The sequence below is a fragment of the Mirounga angustirostris genome, unplaced genomic scaffold, assembly GCF_029215605.1.
Source record: "Mirounga angustirostris isolate CCGP_5_RB_7025 unplaced genomic scaffold, mMirAng1.0.hap1 SCAF_4, whole genome shotgun sequence".
Classification (NCBI taxonomy): Eukaryota; Metazoa; Chordata; class Mammalia; order Carnivora; family Phocidae; genus Mirounga; species Mirounga angustirostris.
In genome coordinates this window covers 72,380,905-72,393,738 of record NW_026991712.1, presented here as the reverse complement: position 1 = coordinate 72,393,738, position 12,834 = coordinate 72,380,905, and the positions used below count along the sequence as shown (strand labels likewise).

Below are 12,834 nucleotides of genomic sequence, written 5' to 3'. Positions count from 1 at the left end.
TTTAACCTCTGAGTCAGCTATAATTTTGGTAAGCCTATCTTAAAGTCTTTATTTATATCATAGATAAGCATGTCTAGTAGACCAGGTCAAATCCTTATGGATGCTTTAGAAGTGTTTCCCAATTAACGTATCAAAGAGTTTTAAAGAATAATTTTGGAGTTGATTTATAAGCTAACCCATATTTCTTCACATTTCCATACTTGTTGGTTTTTTTCCTATGAATTTCTTGGTAATTCTTCAATCTTCTATATATTACCCTATATGGATCACCAATAGTTTTAGGAAGATTTTTCTTTTACAATGAGGAGGTTTATTTTATTATTTTTTTAAAAGATTTTAAAGATTTTATTTATTTGAGAGAGAGGGAGAGAGCACGAGTGGGGGGTGGGGGGAAGGGCAGTGGGAGAGGGAGAAGCAGACTCCCCAGTGAGCAGGGAGCCAGACTCGGGCTCCATCTGAGAACCCCGATATCATGACCTGAGCTGAAGACAAACATTTATCCAACTGAGCCACCCAGGCTCCCCGAGGAGGTTTATTTTAGAGTACATATTATTAGCCCACTTTCTGGAACAGAAAGCTAAAACCTATTGGAAGTTGTAGAAAAATGTAGTAATTTAATTTCCCTGTAAGCAATAAATTTGACTATTGGTTTTTTCTTTCTCTTTTATGGTGGTCTCCTGGTACTTACCCGTCACTGATGATTAAGTATTGGAAGATGTCCAGTGCCATCTGCTGAAGGATTTGCAGATCTTATTGATGAGGTTACTGATTTCCAGGTTACATGATGGTAGCCCTGAGTTTTGTTTTGTTTTTAATCAGTTTTGTTGAAGTATACTGAATATACAGTTGAATTCACTGATGTTAAGGGTATAATTCAGTGAATTTTCAACAATACGCACGAGCATGTAGCACTACTACAATCATGATATAGAACATTTCCGTCCCCCCAGCATGTTCTGTCAGTACTCTCTGCATTCAGCCCCTTTTCCCCACACCCTGGCCCCTCGCAACAACTGATCTGCTTTCTACTGCTATAGTTTCGCCTTCTCAAAAACTTCATATAAGTGGACCTAGACCTTTAGTCCTTCGTGTTTGGCTTTTTAGTATAATATTTCTGAGATTTACTTATGTTGTTAAATGCATCAGTAATTCTTTCCTTTTTATTATTGAGTAGTGTTCCTTTGTGTGCTACACAATAATTTGTTTATTTATTCATCAGTTGATGGACATTTGAGTTCTTTCATGTTTTGGGCTATGATGAATAAGGCTACTATGAACATTCTTATACAAGTCTTGGGAATTTGTGTCTTTAAATTTCTCTTGGGTAAATACCTCAGTGTGGCATTGCTGGGTCATATGGTGTGTGTTTAACTTTATGATAGAAACTGCCCAGTTGGACAGAAGAAAGAGAATTAAGGAGTCGATCCCATTTACAGTTGCACCCAGAACCATAAGGTACCTAGAAATAAACCTGACCAAAGAGACAAAGGGTCTGTACTCAGAAAACTATAGAACACTCATGTAAGAAATTGAGGAAGACACAAAGAAATGGAAAAACGTTCCATGCTCATGGATTGGAAGAACAAATGTTAAAATGTCTGTGCTACTCAGAGCAATCTATACATTCAGTGCAATCCCTATCAAAATACCACCAACTTTTTTCACGGAGCTGGAACAAATAATCTTAAGATTTTATGGAATCAGAAAAGACCCCAAATAGCCAAAGGAATGTTGAAAAAGAAAACCAATGCTGGTGACATCACAATCCCGGACTTCAAGCTCTATTACAAAGCTGTGATCATCAAGACAGCATGGTACTGGCACGAAAACAGACACATAGATCAATGGAACAGAACAGAGAGCCCAGAAGTGGACCCTCAGTGCTATGGTCAACTACCCTTTGCAAAGCAGGAAAGAATGTCCAATAGAAAAAAGACAGTCTCTTCAACAAATGGTGCTGGGAAAATTGGACAGCCACATGCAGAAGAATGAAACTGGACCATTTCCTTACACCACACACAAAAATGGACTCAAAATGGATGAAGGACCTAAATGTGAGACAGGAATCCATCAAAATCTTAGAGGAGAACACAGATAGCAACCTCAGTGAACTTGGCTGCAGCAACTTCTTGCTAGACACATCTCCAAAGGCAAGGGAAGCAAGGGCAAAAATGAACTATTGGGACTTCATCAAGATAAAAATCTTCTGCACAGCAAAGGAAATAGTCAACAAAACTAAAAGACAACCGACAGAAAGGAAGAAGTTATTTGCAAATGTCTTATCAGATAAAGGCCTAGTATCCAAAATCCATAAAGAACTTACAAACTCAACACCCAAGAAAAAAAATAACCCAATCAATAAATGGGCAGAAGACATAAACAGACATTTCTCCAAAGAAGACATCCAAATGGCCAATAGACATATGAAAAAATGCTCCACATCACTTGGTATCAGGGAAATATAAATCAAAACCACAGTGAGCTACCCACTCACACCAGTCAGAATGGCAAAGATTAACAAGTCAGGAAACGACAGATGTTGGGGAGGATGTAGAAAAAGGGGAACCCTCCTGTACTGTTGGTGGGAATTCAAGCTGGTGCAGCCACTCTGGAAAATAGTATGGAGATTCCTCAAAAAGTTGAAAATAGAGCTACCCTATGACCCAGCAATTGCACTACTAGATATCTACGCCAAAGATACCAATATAGTGATCCGAAGGGGCACCTGCACCCCAATGTTTATAGCAGTGATGTCCATAATCGCTAAACTATGGAAAGAGCCCAGATGTCCATCGACAGATGAATGGATAAAGAAGATGTGGTGTATATATATACAATGGAATACTACTTAGCCATCAAAAAATGAAATCTTGCCTTTTGCAACAATGTGGATGGAACTAGAGGTTATTATGCTAAGCGAAGTAAGTCAATCAGAGAAAGACAGTTATATGATCTCATATGTGGAATTTAAGAAACAAAACAGAGGATCATAGGGGAAGAGAGGAAAAAATAAAACAAGACAAAATCAGAGGGAGACAAACCATCAGAGACTCTTAATCATAGGAAATAAACTGAGGGTTACTGGAGGGGGAGGGTGTGGGAAATGGGGTAACTGGATGATGGACATTAAGGAGGGCACGTGATGTAATGAGCACTGGGTGTTATATAAGACTGATGAATCACTGACCTCTACCTCTGAAATTAATAATACATTATATGTTAATTAATCAAATTTGAATTTAAAGTAATACATTATATGTTAAAATAAAAAAACGAAGAAGATAGCAGGAAGGGAAAAATGAAGGGGGGGGAATCGGAGGGGGAGACGAACCATGAGAGACTATGGACTCTGAGAAACAAACTGAGTGTTCTAGAGGGGAGGGGGTGGGGGGATGGGTTAACCTGGTGATGGGTATTAAAGAGGGCACGTGCCGTATTGAATGGAGCACTGGGTGTTATATGCAAACAGTGAATCATGGAACACTAACTACATCAAAACTAATGATGTAATGTATGGTGATTAACGTAACATAATAAAAAAATAAAGAAACTGTCCAATTATTTTTCAAAGTGCCTGTGACTTTCTGGATTTCCTGCCAGCCTTGTATAAGGATTCTAGTTCCTTCACATCCTTGCAAACACTTGATATTTTAGTCCTTTTAAATTTAGTCATTCTTACGAGTTTTTAATGGTATCTCATTGAGGTTTTACTTTGCATTTTCCTACTGACTAATTATATTGAGTATCTCTTCCTGTGCTTACTTGACATTTGTTTATTTTCTTTTTGAAAGTGTTTAAATCTTGTCTTTTTTAAATGGGGTTTTTTGTCTCGCACTGAGTTTTAGTACCATGAATGAGTGATTATGAAGAAATATAAGGAAGGTATTTTGTTGCTGACTTTTTTTCAAGAAAGGAACCCCTTTCAAAGGATATTTTGTTTCCCTCACCATTTTTTTTTCTTTTTTTTTTTTGCTCTTTTGGGCATGATTAGAGGGATTCTTCTGTTATCTGTTGGTTTATTTTAATTTATCTTACCCTGCTTCCCTACATATACAGTTGACTTTTGAACAGTGCAGGAGTTAGAGTGCCGATCCCTCACCATGCAGTAGAAAATCCACGTAAAACTTTTAACTCCCCCAAAACTTTACTAATAGCCTGCTGTTGACCAGAAGCCTCACCTGTAACATGAACAGTCATTTCACACATACTGTGTATGTTATATGTATTATATACTATGTTCTTACTGTAAAATAAGCTGGAGAAAACAAAATGTTATTAAGAAAATCATAAGGAAGAGAAAATACATTTACAGTACTGTACTGCTTCTATCACAAAAAGATTCGGGTATAAGTGGACCCTCGCAGTTCGTTGGTCAAGGGCCAGCTGTACTGTTTACAAAATCTGTCAGCTCATATTCTCTAAGAAAACCCAAGTGGTTTCATTAACTAGGCCTCTAAACGCACGTTCACACATACACATTCATCACGTGCAAACCTTGTCTCAGATGCCACTGTGAAATCCTCCTTAATTATCTCCCTCATCGGCCTACAGTAGCAAGAACATCAGCTCATGCTTTTGCGTTCCTTTGCACCTGGCTCTGCACAGTGTAAATAATTGAGGAGTCGACAAATGACTGTTGATGATAAGTTGCTGATCTAGGTAAATTAAGTGCTCTTGAGTGATTCCAGAATTTCAGAGAATAAGAGTTCTGTTTGAACTAATGGATCTAATAGGAAACTATCTGGAAATTCTTACTTTAAAAACTACTTATATAAGCTTTTACTGTAGAATACCTACATTTTGCTTGCTAGCTATCTATAAAATCTTCTTGAAAATGTGTTGTAGCAAAGCTATGATTATGATTTGGCTGTGAATAAGAGAGGGAAATTCTATTATTAGAGTAGACGTATCTAGGTTAGACAACTTAAGAGTATCCCAAATTTTATTTCAGATTTCTCATGGGCATGAATGGTTTAATCTGTCTTTTTCAGTAGAGCAAAAGGCAGAGCATGTTTTTGATAATTTTGAGTAGTGTTTCATATTAACATAAAGTTAAGTTGACTCATCAAGTGGTGTTCATGCTGTGTAGAGTAAGAGAAGTAGAAAACAGATGAAATTATAAGCACTGAAGAGTTTATTTGTGGAAATTAAAGATCAGTCATGATCTAATAGAGCACTAGATTGGCATCTGTGAAATCTGAGATCCAGGACCCGCTGGGCTGTGTGACTTTGGAGAGGTCAGTTGACCACTCTGGGCTTTCATTTCCTTAGATGTGAAAGGAGTGGGTTGGAGCTGCTAACCATACAGTGCCTTAGCTTTAAACTATGTGCTGTGAATTATTTGTTAGGATGGTTTTGATGTCACATGGCGACTTTGAGGATAAATCCAATCCTGAAATTCATTTATGGTTTTATTCTGTATCCCGATCATAACGGTGTGACTTTGACATTTCTCAGTCGTTAAGAGGAAGGGCTGACCTCTTTGTTGTTTTTCTCCTCAAAAGTGTGAGAAAGAAAAGGCAAAAATAATGATAAAGATGAAAAGGATTTCTTTAAAGGAATTTTTGATACAATTTAGGGCAAAACAAAAAAATACTAGCTGGAAAATAAACATAAAACCTTTTACTTTGTTATTATGAGTCACCATCAATCTCAAATACCTCTGGGCCCAATTTAAATAAAAGTTTCTCTAATGTTAAATGTATATGATTTTATTCATTTGAATTCTGGAATCATCTATTTCAGCAGGCGAATAAAACCTTAAATTGCAAGTAGTAAATAATCAAAAACAGCTGTAGAACTTGGAGTTCATATTTTAATCTGGTACTAATTGTTACTTTATGTTCTTGTTGAACATTGTTAGATGCAGGGACAGGGGAAAGAAGATTGTTTTGACAGTTTTAAATGTGAGTGTGAGAAGGATCAGTCTTAGTTGTTATTTAAATAGACATTTTCAGGCTTTCTTTTTATTTTATTTTTTTGAAGCTGTGCAATATCTAGGTCAAGATTTGCAGCCTTGCTAATAAACTTCTGGCATACCGTTCATTACACATCACTCCAGAAAGAAGATAATGATGCTTGGGACATTGGCATTGACCTTAATGAAGTGGTTCTTAGCCATTGTCTGTCAAAGTCCCAAGTGCCTCCTTAAAAATTTTACTATTGATTATTCCTACATCCATGGGAAATATACAGTAAATCTCAATAAAAGATACCTATTACAGTCTGAGCATTTTCCTTCCCTGTCTCTAGCTCCCACTTTCAAGTAAACAAAGATGTAGTTATTTGAATTGATGGTATACAAGGAAAGCAGATGCTGGAGGAGAAGACATTTAAATTTTCCACTGCGGTACTTTCTTGGTGCGTTGCCAGATATTCAGATGACAATCACTTTCAGGATTGATCCAAGTATATCCAAGTATAATAAAAGCGTTTATGTGTCAGACAGACCGGTGGACTGGACTTCCCTCAAAAAGCCTCAGTTTCTTTTCCCCTTTGTAAAATGGAATCACATTGTTTCTGGGCCTGAGTACACGCCTGGTCAATGTTAATTCTTTCCTTCCTAAAAACGAAACACTGTGTGCTCACAATTTGGGACGGTGCTGCCTCCGAGTTCTGTCCTGGCTCCAAGAGAGAGAAGCCTCAGGACAACTGGGCATGTGTTTGTGAGCTTATGCATAACTGCATTTGGAGAATGAAACAAGCTGAAATGCCTATTTTGTAATATTTTTATTTGCTCAGAAACATTAAGAAAGTTCCTGAAGTATGTCTCTTTCCCTTCGCAGCGATGCAGTTGTTGGTGAGGGGCTACCTTGTTTCCTGCATGGTTTTCTGACCTAGAAGGACTGACAGGGCGTGTGGTGGGTGTTGAGTTTGGAGGGGCACAGAGCCACCAGGGTTGGGGGCTCCAGGCAGATGGCAGTACACAGCCTCCTTGTTGGGATTGTTTTCCAGTAAATGCACAAACAAAGCCCACCCCGTGTTTGATTTTTGTTTTCTTCTAGAATCAACTTAAAGTTGGCTAGAGCAGCTGTATTTGAAAGAGGCTTTGGGCTCGATTTTCCCCCCCAGTTTATTAAGAAATACACTGTCTCTCATTCAGTGAAAATCGGTCTCTTTTTAATGATACTTTAAAAATTAATCACTTTTATTCTCCGGAATAATTTGTAACCTGTGTCCCTTCCCTTTAGAAATCCCCGGTTGGACATCCAGAGCACCTACCCTGTTCTTTCTGCATCTTGAATTGAACGTTACCAGGACTCTCTGAGGTCTGAAAGGGAAATAAAAGGTAATTCCATGTGAAAACATCTACTATTAAATTTATGCGTAACCCTGATGATCATCAAGTAAATACAACCTTTTATTTGTCGAGCAGAATGCAGATGTCCTCCCTTTCCATTCCAGCTTCCCTCCCTTCCTCCCTTCTGTTCCTTCCTTTCTCTATCCCTTTCCTTTCTCTCCTTCCTCCCTCCCCAACCTTTCTTTTTACGTAGTCATCCAGCAAACCTTTGTGAAGTCTGTTCCTTGCTGCTGGTTGTCCTGGGCACACACACTCCATCCCCGCCTCTCGGCCCCGGCAGGAACGAGAGGAATTGGCAGAAAGGTCTATGAACGTGCTGCCCACCTGACCACGATGTCTGCTGGTCTGGCCGAGAGGCTGGCCTCAGCTCCTGCCCCTGGCTCTCACTTGACCCCATTGGCCCTGAATCGCATGGGCTCTCCCAGCCCTTTTTGAAGTTGCCTGGGTGTTTACTTGCAGTGGCTATTTTGTGAAGTTTGGATATTTAACCTCCGCAATTTGGACTGTCGGAATCAGCAATCGCTCACGGGAATAGGTGGGGCGGCCGCAGTGGACTGTCTCCTGACTAGTGAATTTGTAAGTATTCTCACTTGGTGGGAGATTTGCTATATTTTGTGCAATCACTAACATAATACATAGATTGCACAAAAGTGAGACGTCACAGATCTATAATGTAGAATGTGACTGTCCACATGAAAGCCACTCCCCAGAGATAGTACTGCTTAAATTGAGGTGCACGCATGTTATTTTCCTCTCCATGCATAGACTCATGCTGTTAATAAAGGCCTTCAGTCTTTCATAGGTGCCTGAATCCAGTTGGCAAAAATATCAGGGGGTAAAAGGTAGTGTCATAATTTCCACTGAATATAACACCTTATTTCTGTCTCGTTCTTGGTCCTTCTAATTGAAATGGCAATTTCTGTGAGGTGGGGGTGACTGGCGCTCCCACGTGCTTGGTTCATGTTGGTGTTTTGTAGTCACTTAGGCCACATTGCATTAAGAATGCATTAGTCGGGGCGCCTGGGTGGTTCAGTTGGTTAAGCGTCTGCCTTCGGCTCAGGTCATGATCTCCAGGTCCTGGGATCCAGCCCCGCATTGGGCTCCCTGCTCAGCAGAGAGTTGTCTTCTCTCTCTCTTCCTCTGTGATCTCTCTCACTTTCACGCTTTCTCAAATAAATAAATAAAATCTTTAATTTAGAGGAAAAAAAGAATGTGTTAGTCATTGCAGTATTCCCTGGGGAACCTGGACTCAGGTCAAGGTGAGCACCCTCATCCTGGGTGCTGGGTGGGAATGGGGAACTTCTCCCTAAGCAGAAAACCTCTTCCGTAGCAAATATACTCCAGCATGATGCTTGGGACACTCATCTCATTTCTTCACAGTGTCTGTCTGTCCTTAGGCTGCGGGTTGTAAGTGAGTCAGCTCATTGCCAGCACAGGTGTCTTCCTCCCAGTGGGACTGCGTCTTACCATGGCTTCCTGCCTTCCTGCTGGAAGAAGTCTTCCTGGCCTCACTTCCAAGACTCGGCTCCCTGCCTACCTTTTCTTTTAGGCTTTCTTAACCTCCTCACACACGTTAGAATTGACCCCACCCCCTCCCTCCTTGAGGCCCCCTACTGTATCTGAGAACACTTGGCTGTGATCCCAACAGCCCGTATTTCATGTTGTTTGTTTCCCTCCACTGTTAGCTCTTGAGGTGGGCCCCTGGCTCATTTAGCTCAGTAACTGAGAGCCTAGTGTGGTTGGGCACTTTGTGGGCCATAGTAAAGAAGCAGTTGGTGACCACTGAATGGACATGGGGCATCTGTTCAGACCAAGGCTCCTGATTCCGTGATGCCATGTGCTCTGGTCAGTTGGAAGCCCTGGCCTTTGGGTCATGTGTTTCTGGGACCATTGAGCTCTGCCACCTTTGGGGTCGGATTTCCGTTTCCTTGTTGTGAGTTCCTTCAGGGAAATTTGGGGGGTGAGTCCCGGCCAGATTTAAGACTTGGCTTGTGCATTAGGGGGTTCAGCTCTGACCACACCAGCCCTGGCCCCTTTCCTGTCTGCTCTCACCCCTTCTCATAGGTAGAATGGAGGGCAGGTGGTGAATAAGATTGTGGCTTTGGTGTTCTGAGGGTCTGGGCTCTGCCACGTGTTGTATGTGATGTTGGGAATGCTATTTGCTCTGTGCCCCAGTGTCTTCATCTGTCAAGTCAGGATAATAGTAGTGCTGTATCATAGGATTATTGTGAGCATTAAATGAGTGAGCTGCAACATAGAAGGGCACATGCGGAATGCTTAGTAGCTTTTGTTACAATCACCTTCTGCAGAGCAGAGATAATAACATTTAATCCTCATGGTTACTATAAGCATGAGAAGAGGCGGTCCTATACAGTTGACCCTTGAACAACAGGGGTTTGAACGGGGTGGGTTCACTTATATGCGGATTTTTTCCAATAAATATATGTACAGTATTGTAAATGTATTTTCTCTTCCTTATGGTTTTCTTAACATGTTCTTTTCTCTAGCTTACTTTATAATAAGAATACAGTATGTAATACAGGTAACATATGAAATATGGTGACGATCGTTTATGTTTTCAGGAGGGCTTTCAGTCTGCAGTGCGCTATTAGTAGGTAAGTTTTTGGGGAGACAGAAGTTATATGTGGATTTTTGACTGCATGGGGGTTGGTGCCCCTAACCCACATGTTGTCAGCCGTAAAATACATTATGCCAGGCACATAATGAACTAAACAAATGGTAGCCCTCAGGGGTAATGGTAACCTAACAATAGCATTATCAGCACAAGTATTCAGAATGGGACAGATATGGTGACCCTGAGTGTTGGCTAATATCTAATAGTAATATGCAAGAATAGCTACAAATTCCCCGGGCGCCTGGGTAGCTCAGTCGGTTAAGCATCTGCCTTTGGCTCAGGTCATGATCCCGGAGTCCCAGGATCAAGCCCACATTGGGCTCCTTGCTCAGCTGGGGGTCAGCTTCTCCCTCTGCCCCTCCCCTTTCTCATGCTCGCGCGCTCTCTCTCAAATAAATAAATAAAATCTTTTTTTAAAAAAAAAAGGGGGGCACCTGCGTGGCTAACTCTTTAAGCGTCTGCCTTCGGCTCAGGTCATGATCCCAGGGTCCTGGGATCGAGCCCCGCATCGGGCTCCCTGCTCAGTGGGAAGCCTGCTTCTCCCTCTCCCCACTCCCTCTGCTTGTGTTTCCTCTCTCGCTGTGTCTCTCTCTGTCAAATAAATAAATAAAATCTTTAAAAAAAGAAAAAAAAAAAAGAATGGCTACAAATTCAGTTTGTCAACCCGACACTATGTATTTATTGACAACATTATTTAAAATCTCATCATTAGCTTATTAAATCATTGCCTACACTTTGGACACAAAGTTAACTCAGAAAGCCTTCGTTTATGATAAATTATTGGAGTGAATAGGTAAGAGTTATATACTCCTCAATTTTTTATTCTTATTAGTGTCCAGTTTTTAAATAGGAAGGATAGCCTTTCTCTTGGATTTTTTTTTTTTTTAAGATTTTATTTATTTATTTGACAGAGAAAGACACAACGAGAGAGGGAACACAAACGGGGAGTGGGAGAGGGAGAAGCAGACTCCCTGCCGAGCAGGGAGCCTGATGCGGGACTCGATCCCGGGACTCCAGGATCATGACCTGAGCCGAAGGCAGTCGCTTAACCAACTGAGCCACCCAGGCGCCCGTTTCTCTTGGATTTTTATGAAATTGTAAAACTACCATAAGAATAAAGATATTAGATTTTGAATAACTTTAGAATCCCTTAGCCTACATACACGTGTCTTTGATTACAATATATATTTGTAAATATTTTGGTCTTTCTTATTAGACAATGCCTTTCCTTCATCATTCTTAAGTAGTAAGCGTATTGAAGTATATTGAAGTATTATCACCCATGTTATATGGTTGTTCCAAAACTATAAAAGGGGAAGCAAAATGAACTCTAATTTAAACATTTGATTCTACTATACCTAAATTGAGTGGAGCTTACAGGAAAAACTTTGACATTCTTTTTCCTATACTTTGAACCAAAACACATTTGAGTCTTTGGTGTATTAGAGAATTTCTTAACCATTTTTTAAAGATTTTATTTATTTATTTGAGAGAGAGAGCACAAGTTGGGGGGCAGGGGCAGAGGGAGAGGGAGAAGCAGACTCCCGGCTGAGCAGGGAGCCCAACGCGGGGCTCGATCCCAGGACCCCAGGATCACGACCTGAGCCAAAGGTAGACACCTAATCAACTGAGCCACACAGGTGCCCCTCTTACCGTTTTTTTTTTACACATTTGCTTTTGGTACACTTGAAACAAATGACATTCCGTGACTTAAGAATGTCTTTTAAAGAAAAGAGTGTTTCATTCAAGTGACTATGAGTCACCCTAGGATGTGAATATATTTGAGCCCTTCTGGTAATAAAAGCCCATCTTATTATCCTTGCACCCATACCTAGCAGAGAGCATACTCAGTGAAGATGGGAACTGAATTAAAAACATAACAAGGCAATTGGAGAACTGAAAATGCCCTTGTTAGAATACTGAGAATATGATGACTTTTCAAATTTGCCTTTAGTATTACTGTACTTCAGTTTAAACTATAAATAAAGACCTTTCAATGGGAGTGACTTTTTGTGTGTATTTGGAAGCAGTGATTCTAGTTCTTTGTTCTGTCCTAAGTTTAGGATGCTGATGGCCTGGGGTCTGTCTCGTCTTTCCTTCTGCCCTACCTTCCTGCTACCTCTTTCTCTTCCTGCCCCCCTCATTCTCTATTTGCCCTCCTGCCCCTCCCCTTCCCCCTCCTGCCTGTTTTTGAGATGGACCTTGACGAAGATCCTATCTGTCCCTGGGTGTCTTCTTCAGAGGTCCTGAGGAAAATTCAAAGTAACAGCAGCAACCAGCTTTGAGTAATAATGCTGCTACCCCTGCCCTTTCTGTTATGACCTGTATTCTGATGGACACCCCCCCCCCCCCGCCCGCCACCAACCTTAGGAAGACGGCAGCCTCTCTGTTAGAATCCATGGTGGTACATTCTACATGGAGTTAAATCCACCTCTTTTGTTGTTGTTGTTGTTTTTAGATTTTTTAAATTATTTATTTGAGAGAGAGCAAGAGAGAGAAAGAGAGAGAGAAAACGATCAGGGGGGAGGGGAAGAGGCAGAGGGAGAAGCAGGCTCCCTGCTGAGCAGAGAGTCCTAGGTGGGACTCCATCCCAGGATCCTGGGATCATGACCTGAGCCGAGGGCAGACGCTTAACCGACTGAGCCACCCAGGTGCCCCTTAAATCCACCTCTTAGAGTAGTTTTGTTAATGTCCTTTGGTACATCTTTCCTCAGCTAATTTGGGAAGAAAACATTCTGCTATTAACATCACTGCAGAGAACAGTATTATGGTTGTGTTTCACAGGAAAGACCCAGGCTTAGCCAGAAGTGTTAAGTTCTGTTTGAAATCCAGACTTACTCTCTTATTTGCCAATATTTATTCCTCATGATAGAAATCTAGCACTGTGACTCCTGAACTG

At 40.8% G+C, this 12,834-nt stretch overlaps 1 protein-coding gene across 7 annotated transcripts in view; it reads left to right on the top strand.

The window, feature by feature from the left end:
- FAM110B (family with sequence similarity 110 member B) overlaps window positions 1-12,834 on the top strand; it is a 147,969-nt gene that overhangs the window by 31,136 nt on the left and 103,999 nt on the right. For 5 of the 7 annotated variants that reach the window (XR_010410701.1, XR_010410700.1, XM_045896524.1 and 2 more), the window contains one exon: window positions 7,191-7,288. The exons of 1 other annotated variant lie outside the window; for it this stretch is intronic. The gene's annotated coding sequence lies outside the window, so the exon portion shown is untranslated. Of the gene's footprint in view, window positions 1-706; window positions 762-7,190; window positions 7,289-12,834 lie in introns of all 7 variants that reach the window. One more of the 7 variants, XM_054512608.1, reaches the window with a different exon arrangement.